This window comes from Rhamphochromis sp. 'chilingali' (assembly GCF_963969265.1).
Source record: "Rhamphochromis sp. 'chilingali' genome assembly, chromosome: 17".
In the NCBI taxonomy this organism is placed as follows: domain Eukaryota; kingdom Metazoa; phylum Chordata; class Actinopteri; order Cichliformes; family Cichlidae; genus Rhamphochromis; species Rhamphochromis sp. 'chilingali'.
Genome location: NC_137944.1, coordinates 9,205,073 through 9,226,913, shown reverse-complemented (window position 1 = coordinate 9,226,913; position 21,841 = coordinate 9,205,073).

Below are 21,841 nucleotides of genomic sequence, written 5' to 3'. Positions count from 1 at the left end.
GTCATATGGCTTGGTGGTAAAAACTGTTTTTAAGTCTTGTAGTCCGAGCAGACAACTCCTGTAACGTCTGCCAGATGGTAACAAGGAGAACAGCTGATGTGCTGGGTGGCTGTGGTCCTTGATGATGCTGTGTGCTTTACGGAGGCATCGCTGGAGATAAATGTCCTGAATGGCAGGAAGCCTCGTGCCAGTGATGTGCTCTGCTGCCTTCACCACCCTCTGTAGTGATTTACGGCTGCTGGCAGAGCAGCTTCCGTACCAAACTGTGATGCAGCTCGTCAGCAAGCTCTCAATTGCACACCTGTAAAAATTTGAGGTGATGTTGGCGTTCATGCTAAACTTCCTCAGCCTCCTCAGGAAGTAAAGCCGTTGGTGAGCTTTCCTGATAGCAGTGTCTGTGTGAAGGGTCCAGGAGAAGTCCTCAGTGATGTTGACTCCAAGGAATTTGAAGCTGCTGACCCTTTCAACCTTGACACCGTTGATGTGGATGGGCTGGTGTTCTCTGACTGGTCGTTTCCGGTAGTCCACTATCATCTCTCTAGTTTTGCTGATGTTGAGAGTCAGGTTATTTTCCAGGCACCACTCATACAGTGCCATCACCTCCTCTCTATAGGCCGTCTCATCATTGTCTGTGATGAGGCCTATGATGGTTATGTCATCCGCAAACTTGATGATGATGTTGGACTCGTGTTTAGCAACACAGTCGTGTGTGAACAGGGAATATAGGAGGGGCTAAGCACACAACCCTGTGGTGTACCTGTGTTTAGGATCAGTGGTGAGGAGGTGTGCTTACCAACTCTCACCACCTGGGGCCTGTTTGTGAGGAAGTTTAGAATCCATCTGCAGATCGGTGTTCCCAGCCCAAGGTCGACGAGCTTCGTGGCAAGTTTCGAGGGGATAATGGTGTTAAATGCCAAGCTGTAGTCGATGAAGAGCATCCTTGCATATGTATTCCCTTTCTCCAGGTGAGTGAGGGTGGTGTGCATTGCCAGGGCGATGGCATCCTCTGTGGCTCTGTTTGTCTGATAGGCAAACTGAAGAGGGTCCAGTGTGTCAGGGAGGGAGGAGCAGATGTGACCTTTGACCAGCCGCTCCAGGCACTTCATGATGACGGATGTCAGTGCAACAGGACGGTAGTCATTCAGACAGGAGACCACTGATTTTTTGGGAACGGGGATGGTGGATGCTTTGAGGGACGTGGGGACCACTGACTGCCTCAGGGAGAGGTTGAAGATGTTGGTAAACACCTCTGCCAGCTGGTTGGCACACACTCTGAGAAGCCGGCCTTGGATGCCGTCTGGTCCTGGAGCTTTGTGAGCTTTGTGGAGCTTTGTGTGAATGGTTTGTGTGAATGGTTGGTGATATTAAAGTCCTGTTTGTGGCACATTAGTATATGTGAGGGGGCAAACTCCTCAAGATGGGTGGTGACCATGGTGGCCATTTAGAAGTCGGCCATCTTGGATACAACTTTTGTTTTTTCAATAGGAAGAGGGCCATGTGACACATCAAACTTATTGGTAATGTCACAAGAAAAACAATGGTGTGCTTGGTTTCATTGTGACTTTATTCTTTCACGAGTTATTTACAAGTTTCTGACCACTTATAAAATGTGTTCAATGTGCTGCCCATTGTGTTGGATTGTCAATGCCACCCTCTTCTCCCACTCTTCACACACTGATAGCAACACCGCAGGAGAAATGTCAGCACAGACATCCAGTATCCATAGTTTTAGGTGCTGCACATCTCGTATCTTCACACCATAGACAATTGCCTTCAGATGACCACAAAGATAAAAGTCTAAGGGGGTCAGATTGGGAGACCTTAGGGGCCATTCAACTGGCCCATCTACTTTCCAGGAAACTGTTCATCTAGGAATGCTCGGACCTGGCACCCATAATGTGGTGGTGCACCATCTGGCTGGAAAAACCCAGGGAACGTGCCAGTTTCAGTGCATAAAGAGGGAAACACATCATCATGTAGCAATTTCAAATATCCAGTGGCCTTGAGGTTTCCATGGATGAAGAATGGACCCACTATCGTTGTACCCCATATATCACACCAAACCATCAGTTTTGTTGTTCCAACAGTCTTGGAGGGATCCATCCAATGTGGGTTAGTGTCAGACCAATAGCGGTGGTTTTGTTTGCTAACTTCACCATTCACATAAAAGTTTGCCTCATCACTGAACAAAATCTTCTGCGTGAACTGAGGGTCCTGTTCCAATTTTTGTTTTGCCCATTCTGCAAATTCTGTGCGCCGATCTGGGTCATCCTCGTTGAGATGTTGCAGTAGCTGGAGTTTGTAAGGGTTCCATTTGTGAGTAGCTAATATCCGCCGAAGGGATGTTTGACTAATGCCACTCTCCAGTGACATGCGGCGAGTGCTACGCTGTGGGCTCTTGCTGAATGAAGCTAGGACAGCCACTGATGTTTCTTCATTAGTGACAGTTTTCTTGCGTCCACATTTTGGCAAATCCAACACTGAACCAGTTTCACAAACCTTATCAAGCAGTTTGCTAACTGTAGCATGAGAGATGGGTGGTCTCGTAGGGTGTCTTGCATTGAAATCTGCTGCAATGACCCGGTTACTGCCTTCACTGGATATCAACACAATTTCGATCCGCTCCTCACGTGTTAACCTCTTCGACATGCCAATGGCTGTGAACAAAGAGAAACTTGTAAATAACTCATGGAAGAATAAAGTTACGTTGAAACAAAGCACACCATTGTTTTTCTTGTGACATTACCAATAAGTTTGATGTGTCACATGGCCCTCTTCCTATTGAAAAAACAAAAGTTGTATCCAAGATGGCCGACTTCTAAATGGCCACCATGGTCACCACCCATCTTGAGGAGTTTGCCCCCTCACATATACTACTGTGCCACAAACAGGACTTTAATATCACCAACCATTCCCATGTTATTACGGCGTATCCTTATAAATGGCCCACCCTGTAGAAGACAAAGCATGTTGTTATATCCCTTCATTAGACCATCCAACTGTGATCATATTTTGTCATATAAACATGCAAAAGGAATCACAGAAACTGTGCTGAAATATTGAATGACAAAGTATGACAAGTACAAATACACACAGTATATCAGTGTCACAGTAAACAGCCCACTAACCAAACTGGAAATAGATTATATGCAATCTAGGTTCCTCTCAGAGTCCCGTGACACCCAAACTTATTTTTAAGCTTTTGAATTAGCAATGGAAAGATAAAGTGATGTATAAACAGGAATACACTTAAAACCCAGATGTTCCAGTTTTCCATCAACACTTGAACACAGCATTCATTTGTCCATCTATGCAAATCTGACCTTTAAATGTGATGTAACTACACATAGTTTATATTTAACATATGTAACACATATATTTGCATGACTAAAAATGATATAAAAATTAGACACTTTTGTAAATGTTAGCTTTAATTTGGAGAACATGTGACTCAGATTTGCCACCATTTAGAGTCCAATTTCTCTCCATCAGTCCTGGCAATGCGCAATGTTTGAGCTGTTGTTTTGAAGCACCTATCAGAATGAGCAAAGTGAGATCTGCAATTGTAATTTCAATGATGCTTGAGAGATAAACATTTCTGAGAAAAAGAAAGGAAATTGGCTCTCATCTGTGATACCAACCTTTGCCCAGTGCAGCTTCACAGAAATCTTAAGCTGAACATTTTGAACAATCTAAATTCCCTTCTGAAAGAGACTGTCCATATGTTCACCCTTTTTTTTTTTAATTTCCTGCATTGAGACTCCCAAGACACACAGTGTTCTCTGCGAGGGACACATCCATTCATCAGATGGTTTGTTTTAATCCTGTAATGCCTCCAACTAGGGTATTTTTTAGGCACAGGTATAAACAGCATACATTTTTGGAGTCTAACTTACTAACTTGCTTCTTACACAAATTCACTTATTCCTTTTTATTTATCTTCTTACCTAGAAACATATAAAATAGATTTGTGATGGCGGCGGGACCTCTATGACTGAAAACTGAACTTTCTGCAATCTTATCCAAGTATTTTTTGTGCCTAAACCTGAGCAAATAGGTTTTTTTTTTGTTTGTTTTTTACCCTTTGTTGTTGTAAGCAGGAGATAAAACTTTTCAAATCCTAAAGAGGAAGTTTCAGATGAAGTTATGACTGAATTATGAAAGTATAGTTGATGGGTTTATTTATCTGGCAACAATGAAGTCTTTAGACAGAATGACCACCTTGCAAATGTTTTCACATCACTGAACAGGCTGTCAGGTTAGCTGACACAAGCACAAGGTTACGAATAAATGTTTCTGATTTTCAGAATGGTTTTTAACCCAAATCTGCTTTCTCAGTGTTCTCAAAAATCCTGAAATAGTTTTTATTCACATACAGAAACAAAAACTATGGATAGTAAGGAAAGTCATGGCAGTAAACATCCATCTGCAAAGACAGAATAATCACTGCCGCAAATAATGTTTATTCTAGTGAATTAAAAATTATAAAAACGTGATGCACCACTGAGAAAGCTGAAAGCAACAAACACATATTTCATATTTCAAGACCATGTAAGTGCTGAAACGTAAAAAGAAATGTTCAAACTAAAAACCTATTTGCAGTTGGTTTTTGTACTTTCATCTTTTATCATTATTTCACTTTTTTCACATTGATAAAATTGCTGAGGAACTTGTTGCATTGAAATACTCTGCAGTTTAGTGCAAGAAAAAAAAGATTGTTTACTATACAGTAATGAATTTAAATACCAACTTTATACTGTGTAGTATACTGTCAGTTTATGGAAATCAGCCAAAACAACTCATCTGTTTACATCTTTTTGAATTCACTTTTGTGCATCCACAAAGAGCAGTAAACCTCAGAGCAGTAGCATCAGCACAGTGCAGCTGATCACAACCTGTACACAAAGAAAATCTGCTGGAGCCCTCTATAGAAACTATTGTGAGATGTGATTCTTACCCCCACAACAGATGTTGATAGGTACTTTATTGATCCCAGGGGAAATTCCAGAAACTTGTACAGGGTGGCCATTTATATGGATACACCATAATAAAATGGGAATGGTTGGTGATATTAAAGTCCTGTTTGTGGCACATTCGTATATGTGAGGGGGCAAACTCCAAGAGAAACTTGTACATAACTCATGAAAGAATAAAGTTACGTTGACACCAAGCACACCATTGTTTTTCTTGTGACATTACCAATAAGTTTTAATGTGTCACATGGCCCTCTTCCTATTGAAAAAACAAGAGTTGTATCCAAGATGGCCGACTTCTAAATGGCCACCATGGTCACCACCCATCTTGAGGAGTTTGCCCCCTCACATATACTAATGTGCCACAAACAGGACTTTAATATCACCAACCATTCCCATTTTATTACGGTGTATCCATATTAATGGACCACCCTGTACATTTTAAGGTTCCTCACCTGTTGAATATCACTTTAATCCTTGACTGTTTGATTTTTCTGTTTAGGTATGAAGGCAAAGTCACCCTCTACAATGTAGACAAAAAGGAATATTCTCCTGCTTGTCTACATAACCCACACAGGCACAATTTACAGCTGACAGCTGTTGTCAGCTATCAAGATGTGTAGTGGAAAAGCTAGCAGCAAAAATGCAATTAAAGATGACATAACAGCCCATTCTCACTCCTGAGGCGTAACATGTCGACGTTTTGTCACGTCCCGCGGCGTTCCTGAGGAACGCGAAAGGAGACCTTCGGCGTTCTTATGGTACGCGGCGGGTTATGGCTGGAATCCAGTGCAATGACGCTCCCGCGGTAATAGACGTTCCAACCCTGTATTCCAGCCCTAAACCTAACCTTATCCCTAGCCCTGACCATAACCTGACCTTAACCAGGTGTCATGATCCTGGGTCTTTTGACCCAGCGTTTTAAGTTTCAGTTTATTTTGTTCATTAGGTTATCTAAGTTCATTTGGTTATTAGACTCCTTGTGTTTTCTTCCCCTGTATTTAAGTTTCCCCTCACCCTTCGTGTTTCATGCTGCGTGTCTTATGTTATCAAGTTTGTATTATCATGTCTGTCTCATGTTTCCTGTTTTATTTTAAAGGAGTCGTGTGTTCTTTGTTCATTGTATTTAGTTTCACTTCCCTTGTCCTGTCATTAGGCTCATGTCAGTCAGCTGTTCCTCCATGTGTTCCCACTTCCCCTAATCACCTCCTGTGTATTTAAGTCCTCTGTTTTCAGTGTGTGATTGTCAGGTCGTCTGTTGTCATGCCATGCTTCCTATGCCATGCCATGCTTCCGAGTTTCTTGTCTAGGTTTTTCTTATTGTTTGTTTAGATTCCCCAGTTTAGGTTTGTGTTAATTTTGCTTCAGTTTGCCTTGCCCTTTGTTTGTACCTTTTCTACCAGCCATATTAAACGGCTCGCCTTTTATTAACATTTCAAGTTCTGTTCCCTGTTCCTTGGAGTCTGCGTTTTGGGTCTTTTTGTCAACCCCTACAGTCTGCCCTCGCCAGACTGTGACACCAGGACTTTAATGATGTTAAATAGCGTGTTTCTAAGCGATTTGAAGAAAAAGAGCAAACGTGTAGATTCAGTCCAGACGGTTCTCATATTTCCTCTTTTTTCCGAGGTCGTCATTTAGGAACGTGGTGGGTAGCCGAAAACGTAATATGGTGACGATTTGTCACCTAGCGTAAAATGTTACGCTTTGGGAGTGAGAACGTGTTGGACATAAAGGTATCTCCACAGATGGCAGTAGATGAGCTGTGTATCCATAGGCATCCACTGATAGCAAAGGGTAAAAGTGCTGGAGCTTTTACTTAAAATTAACCATGAAACTTAATTTTATCATAAAAAACTTGTATTGCCAACATCCTAGCATGCTATTTACACTTTCAGTTTATGGTTAGGTTATGTGTGTGTTATATATATTAATACAGGCACATTGAGAAATTCAATTTCTGTCCACAGATAATTTAATAAGTTCTTTCTACCATCCACACAGGTGGTAAGTACACAGGTACTAAAATCATAATCAGTATAATGTGTATTTTCCAACTGAATCAATCACTCTGCATCTGTACACAAACACTGCATAAGATACGTATTGAACACACCACCAGTTTTTTAAGTACATATATTTTTAAAGGTGCTATTGACATGAAATTCTTACCAGATGTTGGTAACGACCTATCTGATCCACATATGCAAAGAAATCAATAATAATGTGTAATAAAGAGAAATGAAATGGGGGGGGGGGGAAGGCATGGAAAGTCAAGACAGCAATGCCACAACACACACTATGTATACAGCACTGGCACACTTTATATAATTCAAGGAAGGATGAATGGCAAAAATGGAAAAAATCTGCAGCTAGAATGACCCAGCCAATCACCTGACCTGAATCCAATGAACATCTATGGAAGAACTAAAACTCACGCCGACGGGACCTTCAGGATTTGAAAAGTTTTTGTGTGGAAGAATGGGCAAAAATCACATCTGAGCAATGCATGCGACTAGTTTCTCCATAAGCGAGCGTCTTGAAGCCGTCATCATCAACAAACACTTTTGTATGAAGTATTAAATGCATTTCAGTAAGTGTGTTCAATACTTATTCCCTGTGTTAAGTTCTCATTATTACACATAATTTCTGGACATTTATGGTTTTGATTTCTTTGCATGTGTTGTTACCAACATCTGGTGAGAATTTCATGTCAATAGCACCTTTATAAATACAAAAATATACTTAATTAGGCAATTGGTGTCATGTTCAATACTTATTTTACCCGCTGTATCACTTACAGCTAATTTTTCAGTAATTTTTCCTCCTCGTCTCACGTATCCTATCAGATTCTTGTGTCTTGGTGAGACCATTTTGTGTCACTTGCCAGTTAATTTCTAAATTTTAAAAAAGTGTAAATATTAGCTATAAAAGATTATGTAAGTGTGATGCTTGTTTAATTTGTTGTTTAGTTTTACAGATTTTATATACTTTTTTCTTTAAAAAAAAAAAGTAATGAAGAATAGGGAATAATTATCCATCTTTGTTTTTCTGCTTTGCAATTAAAGTGCTTTTGACAGTCATCCTTGAAGTTACTTCATAATTAAGCATAGACATGCCTGGACTGGTAATCTGGCCTTTGCATGGTGCACTAATGGCTCAACATTTATATTATTTTCTTTGTCGATATAAGGACTGGCAGAATTTACCAAATCAAATTTCTTAATGCAACCAGCCCCTCCCCTACCTTCCTGTGCACTATTGCACCTTATAGCGCACAGTTAGTGTGCAGAAAATGATTGATAAAGATGAATAAACAAAAGAGAAAAGCTGGAGCTGAAAAGCTAAGAGAGAGAAAAAAGAAACTAGAAATCAATGCAGTAAAATGTTTCAAATTAACTAACAAGTTAGCAGCTGCACCGTCAACAGTCGTACCAACAACACCAAGGAGCCAGCGTTTGCAGTCACAGGAGTTACTGTTGGTAGCATTAGTCGTGAAGCAGTGCAGGAGCAGTACCACCAACAGAGTGAGGAATAGATGGAGGAGGGTGTAATTACTGTGGCAAGAAAATAGAAGGAGGCATATAATTAGGAAGCGAGAGATTCAAATAAAATGAATGGCTACCTTGACCATGCGCTAACAACCTGATTAAAAAGAAAAATTGCTTCAATATCAATTTCCAAACATGTCAAGGACGATTTTTTTAACCAAGTCCAGATCTGTGCATAGATGAATGTAAGACAAGTAATTTACTACCTAATTTCAGTCAGCCCAGTTGAGCTTAGAGTCTAACCTTTAAGAAGAGAGGCATTTCCTCAGGTGTATTTATTAATTTAAAAGGCCTTAAGCAACTTAACTTGAACTTCTTGAACTTAATTTTGTCCAATTTTTTGTGAATTTAACTGGATTTGATTATCAGAAAAAACGGTCACTGCTGTCACAGCATTTCCTTCAGAGTGCTCGTCTGGTTGTCTTTTGTGCTGCCTGTATCAGAGTCTGTGTGTAGCACTAAAGGTTCCATTGTGCCAGATAAATCTTGGAAACCTGCAAAAAAAATAAGGGGGAAAAAGGCATGAAATTAAACTCCAGTTTGTTGCTGATGTTACATTCCAGTATTTCAAGAATATTTCCCATCACCTATCTGTCTGCACAGACCTTCTGGTTAAGTTCTGTTTGATCATGACAGATGAGTCATGGATGCCATCATTATTTTATGGTAGTCTATGCATGAGTGCATTTTTAGTTGCATAAGTCCGATGTAGCAATCTTTTACCACCACTTGGCTTTATACAAGTTCAAAGAGACTCTCTATAAAATGTGGAAAACCCATTAGCTTACTGGCAAAAAAGAAACAAAAAAATCACAGTATTCACTCCAGCTGAATTCAAACTGTCAGCACTGCCAAAGCTACAGGCTGCGAATCCCTTGGTACCATTGCACGTTGCTACTTTATATTCATACTTTACATCTAACTGTAGAGGGAAAAGGAGACTGAATCATTTATCACAGTTTAACTTATGTGCCAAAATACAGACAGATAAATATAGTTTGTTGGCTCCAAATACAACCACAGCTTGTTCTTACAAAATCCAATTAACAACTGGAAGCATTAGGGGGGCGTATTTTGAGGAGAATCCCATAACATGGCAGGCACAGCTTGAAACACAAGTATGTATTCCAATTTTAAAAAATATCAGGCTGTATTTCATTTCTCTTTGTTAAATTGGTGCCACAAAAGCTCTACTTAGGGACCTTCTTGACTCCTGGGGCAATTAAACCTTTTCAAGATCCCTCACACACTTCTATTATGACCAATGCTGCCATCCAAACCACAGTGGTCCTAGATTTGCCGTTCCTGCAAAGTCACACCTTACACCCTTGGCAACTACTGCAGTCCTTTAAAAGAAACCTTAACTGGTGGCTGTGTCTCAGGAGATAGAGTATGTTGTCTACTACTGAACTCTGAAGGTTCCTGGCTGTTCCAGAGATTTCCAAAGTATCCTTGGTTAAGATACTGAACCCCAAATTGCTCCCAATGTGTTCACTGGATTGTAGACGTATGAATGTTAGACTGAAAGCTCTAATGTAAAAAGCATGTGTGAATGGTAATATCTCCTGCGTCTAGGTGCGGGTTCCTCCTCTGTGTGTGAGGGTACCTGGACCTGGGGTATAAAGCATGTTTGGGGAGTGTGATTGTGTGTACAGTGTCCATTTGTGTCTGTCTCCACAGTGGGTGAGTGCCGAGTATTTGTATATGTGTGCATGAGGGTGGGAATGCATGTTTGTGTTTGTGTGTGCCTGTTGTTGTGTGTGTCTGTGTCTATATGTCAGGTCGGGTCTTAGACTCCACCTCTCTGGGAACATCTCAGGCCCTCCAAGGTATGGAGGCCTATCACCACACTCCCTGCTGGTGACTCAGAGGTTGGTGCGCTGGTGGTTCTTGGTGTCCAGGGCTGGGCGCTCAGGTATGTACTGGCTTACTCCCAGTGGCTGCTTGACAGAGCCGGATACCCATGGCCCTCTTCCGGGGGGAGGGGCCTCTGGCCTCTGGGCCTGGGCTTGGTCCACTCTGGCGCAGCTGGGTGCCAGCAGAGCCCGCAGGCACGTCGCTGCAGCCCCCTCTGGCTTCTGCTCTTTGGCTGCTGAGTGACTCCTCGTCTGGGGCTCTCCTCAGCTCTTCCCAGGAAGGTTGCACGATTGCCCCTCCTTTGGTCTTCCTTCGGCTCTCGCACTCTGGGGGCTTCTGGATGTCTGGGGCCTGGATCTCCTCCATGCCTGCTTCATATAAGGGACGGGGCTATGCCCCCCACACCCTCTAATGGATAACTACATGGAGAAACCTACTGAATATAAGCACGCTCACACACACAGGTGTGCACACAAAGACAGGTGTACAAAGACACAAACTACACCTGTCTTGGGTGCTACCTCAAAGCACATTGTGTGCTGTCTGTCTTGCGTGCTTCACAATAACATTCAATATTTAGGATTTACTGTTATTTACATGGCCCTGTGACAGACTGGCAACCTGTCCAGGGCGTACCCCGCCTCTCGCCCTATGACAGCTGGCATAGGCTCCAGCGCCCCCTGCGACCCTGAAAAGGATAAGCGGAAGCGAATGGATAGATGGATGTTATTTACACTTAGCTAGATTATCCTGATGCTTTTGTGTTTATTATGTTGCTCTCTTTTTTGCTTGTTTTCTCTTTTTTTTCTTTTTTTCTTCTCTCAACAGGTGATGTTTTAAGTGCCCTTTCTCACTGTCCCTCTTCCCTTCTGTTTGTTCTTGGCCTTCAGACAATAATTCTGATGGCTAAGGAACCAAACAGGACAGGCAAAAAAAAATGCATGTGTGAATGGGTAAATGAGGCTTGTGATATAAAGTACTTTGAGTGCTTGACCAGAAAAGTGTTATATGAGAATCAGTCCATTTACCATCTTATGTTATTTTTTATGTGCTTGTCTTACTATAAATTCCCTACTAAAATACACTGTTAGATATACATGACACATTTAAAAACTCCTAAATATGTATGTATGGATATTATGACTATTATATGACCATTTGAATTTGGAGATTACATAAACTGGTAATGCTGCAGCTATTGTTATTTTTAATGAAGAACAGAAAAAAATGTTACATTTTTGGTTCAAATTTCCTGTCAATGAAAATAAGGGAAATTATATCATTTCATCCCCAATTATAAGAAAGGCAAAGCTTACCGTTTACTCTTTGTTGATTAGCAAAGTGTGTCTTTCTTTCATAGCCTTTCTTTATCTCCATGTTGACTGCCAAATTTATTATCTGACTTTAAACACAAGTCAGATACTCCAGTCACCTGTGCAGTAGTACAGCTATTAAGAAAAGGTCACAAATGCTTATAGTTATATTCTTTTAGTTATATATTCTTTTTTATTTTGGATATTTGTCACAGATACATGTTTCAGATCATCCAACTCTTATTTCTACATAATTTAAATCATGAGTTATTAGTTATATTTTGTATTTACTCTGGTTAATATGCAACAAAAAAAGAAATCATGAGGAGGCAAATACCTTATCACATTGTTTTTCTTCCCTGCAAAAATGTGATTGTTATTTCTTGCTTTGAAAGACATAGACTGAACCATAGTGTTCACTGGTGGAGTAACAGTCCTGTTTCAGTCGGGTTTTCTGGGTTCCTTTGACAATAAGAGTTGACATGTTTCAACAGAATTTCAGGTAACTAAAAAAAAGAAGAAATATAATGACGAAGCATGCAAGTTTACTCCTCGCTGCTGCTGCCAGGCTTAAATCTTCGCTCTCATTAGATGGAATAACTCGGTTCACTTGGCACTAAAGTATCAGGATTTGTCTCATCTAAGAAAAGACATCACATCTCACAGTGATATCAGTCTCAACCTGGGCTTTGAGTCACTTTTTGTTTAATAGAGAAACAAGTTTGGACATTTTGTTTTTAAGGCAGCAAGCAAGCTGAACTTCGGGACAAACAAAAGATATGAAATACTGGTGCTTCACGTTTTTTATTTTTAATCAAATCATACAGACTGGTGATCTCTCCGTGGCGTACCCTGCCGCTCACCCTATGGCAGGATAGACTTCTGAAATGAATAAGTGGATGAAGATGAATAGAAGCTGTAAGCTGTTAGATGAACTCTTAAAACATACATATTTTGTACATCTGCTTTCTAAAGAAGAATAAAAGTGTTGTTGTTTTTTGTTTGTTTGCTCTTTTCTATAGGAAAGCCAACTTATCTTTTCTCTCTCAAATTCTGATTTCCTGTGTAAAGACCAGTGTGAAGGGAAGCTTTGCTAACTACAAAATTTTAGACTTAGATACTTAGTTAACATTTGAAACATTTTGCCAAAAACAACTTGAAAGCTGAATAAAGTACAATAATGTAAATTTCTCCTTTGTTCCACTGGCAATATTTATAACTCGTGTAACTCATTCTCATTTTTCTTTCTCCAGAGCAGACCTTTAAAAAATGGAAATAATTTAAATAACATATGTAGTATAATGCTATATATAATCTAAATGTATATTTTTATATTGATATTCTTCTGCATTTCAGACTCTGGAACAATCCTTATAGTTATCGGTTGAAAAGAACCTGACATCTGCCCTTGGGAAGTCCATGCCGTGATAGACCTGAGACAGATAAGGTTCTTCTACAGATTACTCAAACATAGACAAGAAACGTCTGGAGGGTGTGATCATGCATTATGAATCTAACAATGGTTTATGTATGAGTCTGGTTGAGATAAATGTATGGGCAAAAATCTGTGCCATCAGAAACTGAATTTGAATAAGTTAAATTTGAATTTGAATTGCTCAGATTTAATCTGAATTGTAACTTGAATAAATGCTTTTGAAAACTGAATTTGAATTAGTCTAATTTGAAATTGAATTTATGGTTTGAAAATGATCATCACTAAATTGAAATTGAATTTTATATTTTGAAAATGAATTCATTTGCTTTGAAACTGCATTTTATCCTTTGAAAATTCAGCTCTCGAATAATTTTTGGAACTTACATCCGGTTCTGGTTCAAGCGCAGATTAATAGAATTACGTTTTACTAGCGGACCGAAAGTGTTACTGACGGGAATCTACAGCGTCTTGAGCTGAATTAAGACTTCAGAAGTCATTCGTCATGTCGAATGACCAGCGGATAAACTCTCAGGTTGGTAATAAATGTATTACATGAATAAGAAGAAGCGTCATGTTAACAAATGATAGCCGTAAGGTAACTTTTATGCTAATTGTAGCTACTAGCTAAAAACGCTAATTTAGTGTAGTTTGCCCGGAATTCAGCTTTGACAAACAAATATGATCGCCTGTTTCTAGTAGAATTCCAAAGTTGTCATCTTGGACCCTCTCAGAGTACCCCCTCTGTATGCTTGCAGAGACCCCTACAGTAGGGAAACATGCAAAACGGTGCCCAAACCTTTGTATTTTAGCTTTATTTATGTCTTACACAGCATCCCAACTCTTTAGCTAACTTAATAACTTTAGCTAAAGTGAATAGTTAGTCTAATTCATTAGTGCAGCATTACTGGATCATCTCTGTTTGAAGTGATATAATATCATATAATATCATTTTCAAACCATAAATTCAATTTCAAATTAGACTAATTCAAATTCAGTTTTCAAAAGCATTTATTCAATTTACAATTCAGATTCAATCTGAGCAATTCAAATTCAAATTTAACTTATTCAAATTCAGTTTCTGATGGCACAGATTTCTGCCCATACAAATGTCTCGTTGATGTGTTGATGTGAATTAGAGTTTGAGTAAGAGCAAGTGCCTGTAAAGAAGGGGCTTCGGTTTTATTTATTTGAATTTTTATTTCTGTGTTAAAAAAACATTTATAACTCTAAGTAAAGTTTAAAACGTTGGAAAAAGATTGCTTTCAGTGCTGAACAGTGAAATCAGATTCAAGTCTTTCCAACAACAATCACTTGCGTGTGCCAAAGCTGTAACTTCTGGATCAATCAGCCCGGATGAAATTAAACAGGAGGCAGGAGGCGTGCTGGGTGCACACCTGCTGACAGTCCCCTACATTAGAAGAGGAGAGACATGTCGGTTCCTGGGAAATTTACATTCTCTGCAAGCTCTTGATTACAGAACATTCTGAAGAAATTGAAAAAAGTAAGCACAGATAGAAAAACAAAACACAATCTTACATATTAAACCATTGTAAAACTACTAAAATGAACACTTGCACATGTGGTCGCATAAAGACAGGAACAGAAAACTGTGTGCTTATTAACATTCCCCTAAACAAGCGCTACTGTGAGTGAGTGAAGCCTTTGTAATGAAATATGTAAATAACAAGTAGAGCAATATGAAATGTGTGTGTGTGTGTGTGTGTGTGTGTGTGTGTGTGTGTGTGTGTGTGTGTGTGTGTGTGTATTACTTATATATATATCACAAATAAATAAAAACAAGAATATCAAGGCATCTCAAAGTCAAAGTAAACTTTATTGTCATCTCTGCTATATACGGTACAATATATAGAGAGACGGGATGACAAGGCTCCAGTTCCATTTAGTGCAAAAGTACAACAATAAGAGTAAGGTAGTGAGTTCAGGAGTCTGATGGCTTGCAGGAAAAAGCTATCTCGCAGTCTGGAAGATCAGGCCCCGATGCCGCGATAGCGTCTGCCGGATGGGAGGAGGGAGAAAAGTCCACGTATATATAAAACTAAGAATATTCTTAACTAAAAGTGAGAGATCAAAACTCAAAACACTGAGTCAAAGATCCAAGACCATGACAATGAGGGTTTAGTCCTGCCACAGTTTAGAGTGAGTCAGTTTCCTTATCTCTGGAATGTGAGTTAATCCAAATCTGATTGCAAAACCTGCCAGACAGCACAGGATATAAAAACAAAAAAAAAATTCCCCATTCAAAAATGTCTCCTCTATATATTGGCTCACAAGTTCAGAGTTGCATTTTTTAACAATGCAATTTATTGTCAGAAATAGAAGATATGATTATCCAACTTAGAGAGAGATGTCGAAGGGTAAACAGTGAATATATTCAAGGTCTTTCAGTGTTATCTGATGTACTGTACTAAATGTGATAAATACAAGAATAACTTCACACTTGATAATGTTGCAGTGGTTATGAGTCCATCCAAAATGACACGGCAGTCTGAATGTGCAGTGGAACTACTGCTTAGGAAAGGTGGCATGATTTTGCCATTTGTGTGTTGCACCGTTAACTACAGGCAGCTCACAGTTAGGATCCAGACCAGAGAATGACATCATTCAGTGTAGGCGTGAATGCACCAAAAATTATTGTAAATTAATCTTGATTTCATAAATTAAATAGACTGATGACCCTAGTGTGTGGTGTGTGTGAGGACAGGGAAGGGTCAGCTTTATTTCAGATTTGAGAGATAAACTTTACATTTCATATATAAGTTCATATATAAGTCTAGAGCCTCTGAGGATTATCTAAGTATTTATAACATTACACAAAGCAAAAGTCTCCATCACAGTGTTCATGAAATGCTGGGTTTATCCATCTTCTAGGGCGGGCCTACGTTGGAGTTCTGAATATTTCCCTGTGAGGGTAATAGTGATGAAGATCCCGAGGTCCTCCTTGATCCCTGTGATGAGCTTTAGTCTTCCTGATGTTTCTTGCCTCTCTCAGTGGTCAAGAGAACATCTGGCACAAGACTGCTGTGATGAAAGAAAGGGAAGAAGTTTCTCCAAACATCTGGACCAAGAAAACCCAGTTTGGTCCAATTATCAGAGGAAGTGTTTACGTCCTAACTGCGTCAAAAGACTAACAAACATCCATCCTAAATGAATGCAACTTAATCGGTGTGTGTGTGTGTGTGTGTGTGTGTGTGTGTGTGTGTGTGTGTGTGTGTGTGTGTGTGTGTGTTCCTTTGAATCCTTCATGCACATCCATCAATATTTTTCTGAAGTGCCTCAGCCTGTGAAGACCAAGCTGTCTTTGAAAATGTAAACAGATATTTTATCCATCTGTGTAAAGATATCAACTCAAGAAAAGTTCCAAGCATTTTATAAACAATTGTAATCTCTTGGCTCTGCTTGCATGCCTGAAACCCTCCATCTATCCATCTTCTTCTGCTTATCTGGGGCAGGGTCGCTGGGGCAGCAGCCTAAGCAGAGAAGCCCAGACCTCCCTCTCCCCAGCCACCTCCTCCAGCTTGTCCAGGGGAACACCAAGGCGTTCCCAGGCCAGTCGAGAGATATCTCTCTCCAGCGTGTCCTGGGTCTGCTCTGGGGCCTGCTCCGAGTGGGACATGTGCGAAACACCTCAACCAGCATGTAGCCTTATCAGATGCCTGAACCACCTCAACTGGCTCCTTTCGATGGGGAGGAGCAGCAGCTCTACTCTGAGCCCCTCCTAGATAGCTGAACTTCTTACCATATCTCTAAGTGGGAGGCCAGCCACCCTTCGGAGGAAGCCCATTTCTCCCACTTGTATCCACAATCGTGTTCTTTCTATCACTACACACAGTTCGTGACCATAGGTGATGGCAGGGACGTAGATCGACCGGTACATTGAGAGCTTCGCTTTTACACACAGCTCTCTCTTAACCACGACAGACCGGTACAGTCCGCATCACTGCAGCCGCAGCACCAATCCGTCTGTGTCGATCTCCCGCTCCCTTCTCACTTGTGGACCTGAGGCCATGTCCACACTAGAGATGGCACGATACCACTTTTTTATGTCCGATACCGATACCGATATCATAAATTTGGATATCTGCCGATACCGATATGAATCCCATATAGTGTTTTTTAATCAACAAAACTTGTTTTTTTTAATATCTTGCTGCATTTTGTATAAGTTCATACTCAAGTTTAAAACAACAACTACACTAAAGCTAATCTGTTATACCTGTATGCAAAAAAAAAGATTTCATAGTTCAGCAATACTGATCAATCTAATAAACTTAAACCTACACCATCCTCCCTATTCTGGTATTTTAAAGAGTACTTAGCGTAAATATTAAGCAACCTAACTAATAGGGTTCCAACTCCCAGCAACAAAAATAAATAAATAAAAAATGGGGAACCACCCCTCACGCTCCACCTCATGATGCTTAATCGACGTAATCAACCTTAATTTGATGCAGTGTGAAAAAAAATGCACAGAAATCAATTATTTTTCAAGAAATATAATAATAGATTCAACATCTTTCTTCAACAAAATTGCAGACTGCACAGATGGTACCTTCCCAAAGGAAAAAGTACTATAGCTTACTAGGGTATATATATTAGACTTAATAGTTACTATATACAGTAATTGACTTCTATTCATTTTACATCAAATTAAAACTTTGGGTGTCAGATAATTATTTATTAAAAGCTCAACATTTTAAATGAGAATAAGAAAGAAAAGTATGTCTTTGTGCCCCCTTTTCCCTGTTAATGCCCTATCGGCCCCCCTGGCTAAACTTTGCTAGATCCGCCCCTGCACAGTTACCAGCGTCAGCTACGTAGAAAAAGATCCTGGTGTAGAAAGTAATATTAAATAAATTCTAACAACAGCTGATCAAGCTTAAACGTGCTGCTGTTGTTCAGCCGCTGGTTTCCTCTTTCTGGTGCAAAGTGGGCCAAAATTAAAGAAGAGAGACGGAGTCGCGACAGAAAAGCCGATCAGCTGATAATTAAGCAGTTTCATGATTGAAGTAGCAGCCGGAGAGGCAGTCGTTTGTTAAGCTTAACGCAGGAATGCTTTACATTCAGAGATGGACTTACACACTTGCTTTACTTCTCTCGGGATAACTTTGTCGGAGATGAAATGCCGGGTTGCTAGCGAAGCTCCAAATGCTATCCAGACCACCGACAGGTCCTACATGCCACAGCCGCTCTATCACGTGATGCATACTGCTCCGACGTGCTAACGTTCTGAGGTGAGTTACGGCGTGTTGCAAGTTTTGTGAGGTGCTTTCGTGATATTTAATGGATCGGATTACATTTTTTATTTTTCTCCGATATCCGATCCAGTAATTTAGGTCAGTATCGGACCGATACCGATACGTAATATCGGATCGGTCCATCTCTAGTCCACACTAATACGTTTGAAAGCGTATCTTTTTTTCTCTGTTTTGGCCTTCCATCCACACTGAGACGGCATTTTTGGTCAAGAAAAACGGCGCCTTTTTAAAAACGCCCTTCAAAGCGTTTACATTTGAAAACGCCGTTTTCACGTCGCAGTGTGGACAGCAAACCCAGAGCCTTTTCGAAAACAATGACAAATTTTAGTTGACAGCCCTATTAAAGATTAATATCAGTTTGTATATGCTCCAGATAGCTTTTCTTCAAATTCTTTAATTCTCACTCGCTTTTGCAACTTTGGACTTTTGTGTTACTTGCAGCAACAACCACCTCATCATCAGTCCATTTAAAAAACTTGGTGCTTTTCCTTGACATTTTGCCGCAGCGTTTCAAAGAGCCGGAAAGTAAATAAACGGCAGACAGAAATGAGGCAGGTAAAACCGTCTTGCATTTCACGCATGTGCAATACAGGAACGTAAGCGTTTTCGGCCGTTTCAATGTGGACGCACAACTCTGTGAAAACAATTGAAAACAATAGTGTGGACGCGGAGCGTTTTCAGACATATACACCATTTTCGTATTTATCCAGGCTAGTGTGGACGTAGCCTGAGATACTTAAACTCCTCCACTTGGGGCAGGAACTTGTCCCTAATCCGGAGTGGGCACTCCACCCTTTTCCGGCTGAGGACCATGGCCTCAGATTTGTAGGTGTTGATTCTCATTCCCACCGCTTCACACTCGGCTGCGAATCATTCCAGTGTGAGCTAGAGGCCTCACATGAAGAAGCCAGCAACATCCAGAGCCTTCAGGAACTCAGGACGGACCTCATCCAACCCAGGGCCTCTGCCACCAAGGAGTCATTTAACTGCCTCAGTGACCTTGCCCCCAGAGATAGGCAACTTGTCCCCCACGTCCCCAGACTCTGCTTCCTTTAGGTCCTCGAAGTATTCCTTCCACCGCACGACAATTTTCTCAGTCTAAGTCAGCAGCCCTCTACCTGCACTATACACAGTGCTTTCAATTCATGAGCCAATTAAGTTTGCCAGAACCTCTTCAAGGCAGTTCAAAAGTCTTTTTCCATGGCCTCTCTGAACTCCTCCCACACTCAAGTTTTTTTGTTCAGCTACTGCCCAAGCCTTGGCCTGTCGGTACCTATCAGATGTTTCTGAAGACCCACAGGCTCACCTCTGGTGTTCACTATTTGGTTCGGGGATTACCACCACTACATGTACCAACCACCTTCGGCCACAGCTCATGGTGGAGATGGAGGTGCTGAATATGGTCCAATCAGACTCAGTGTCCCCAGTCTCCCTCAGAATGCTGTTGAAGCTCTGCCAGATGTTTGCGTTGAGAATCTCCTGAACTGGGGCCTATGCCAGGCATTCCCAGTGCACCCTCACTATACGTTTAGGTGAGCCAGGTCTGTCCAGCATCCTCCCCCGCCACCTGGTCCAACTCACTACCAGGTGGTGATCAGTTGACAGCTCAGCGCCTCAGTTTACCCAAGTGGTAAACTGGCAAACTGTGGTTTACACAGACGTCCAACAACAAAACACTGCTCGGGTTCAGATCTGGGAGGCCGTTCCTCCCAATCACGCCCCTCCAGGTCTCACTGTCATTGCCCACATGAACGTTGAAGTCTCCCAGTAGGACAACAGAGTCCCTAGACGGAGCACCCTCAAGCACCCCGCCCAGGGATGCTAACCTACAGGCTACAGTCCCACAGACCAACACAAATCCCTATCCTAATGAGGACACATATGTTATATTCCCTCCTGTGGTGTCAGTACACTAATTAGGGCTTATACAGAGTCAGACTGATACACACCGTAGTTTGTTTACATTTTGACTTCTTCTCTTTATTTAACATAACACAGAAGTTACACATACACATAACTGGGCGTGGTGCCCCCTATAGCTTGTATAGCACACCATATATCTTGGTTCATACATAACAACATATATGATACTTCCCTTAGTATTTAGGGATGAACAGAAAGCTTACAGTGCTGAGCAGTGATGAAAACCACCACAAAGTGACTTTAAAATGATTGGCACAGTGATTCTTCTTTAGAAACATGAACAGGTAGAACATTTAACATAGCTCTCTTAAATAATTTACTGTAGAAATGTTTAATATGAAATAGTTTTACTGTAAAAACACTGTAAAAATCATTGCATCACCTGATTTTTAGAGTATTGTCCATAACAATAACAATATCATCACTACAATGATTTAGTGAGTAATTCTTAATGAATTCATAACCCTGTTTAATCATTATTCCAGCATTCAAAAAAAAAAAAAAGCTCAGTGAAATGAACATTGTCCTCCCTGCTTTTCTTACTCACTATAAGATTAACAGCAAAGATACAGCCAGTGCCTTATTGATCTATGCAGTTGCTCAGTTGTTTCCTTTCCTCACCTAATTACGAAATATCTGTTGTTACATGTATTACAAATGTTTGATCGTGTTAATGGGGGGTCTGCAGGACAACTTAACACCTCTGTCCACCAACTGCTCTGTTTCTGCTGTGGTGATTCTCACTTCTTGTCTCCTACTCTGACGCAAAAGCTTGTGTAGTAATAGCATGCTTCACAGTTTCAAACCAGGGATTTATTTCCTGCAGTAACTGGCATAGTACTAACAAGCAGTGAGTGGGGAAATATTGTTGACTGCTGAAAATAAATAAATATATAATGTGTTTATAATGCATTAGTATGCTTACCTCTGTGAGGGGATCATATGCAAATGTGCAGCATTCATGCACTTTTTTTCCTGAATATTATCATCAAATTTTGAAAACAGCACTTCAATTCAGTTACTCCTATTTTTTCATATCTTTAAAAAGGACATGCTTTCATTACTAATGAAAGGTTGGTTGTTGGCTCTTCATATTGTGAATTATTTTGGTGTATTTGTTTTTTTCTCTTCAGATTCAGTTACCTGTCTGCATATTCGATTTGGAATTTGCATCCTATCTTTGCTGTCTCATAAACTTTAATATGAGTCCCTTTCAAAACTGTTACATTATTCATACCTTTTGTAGACAGAGACAAGGACTCCTATTTCCCAACAGGCACTGACCTTTTCAGCAAGAATGAGCAAGAAGGCTTCAGAGTGGGCCTCTCAAATTAGGCAGAGCAAATCCCGTCTTACTGAAAGCTAACTTTCGGGGCCATTGAAGATGTTAATTATTTTGGCATTTAACTCCTCTCTCCTCTCACCCCCTTCCTTCCCTTGCAGTTTTTATTCTCTTTGTGCTTGCTCACCTCATGACACCTCCTTTCTTTGTCAGGTGACTATTTTTTCTGGAACT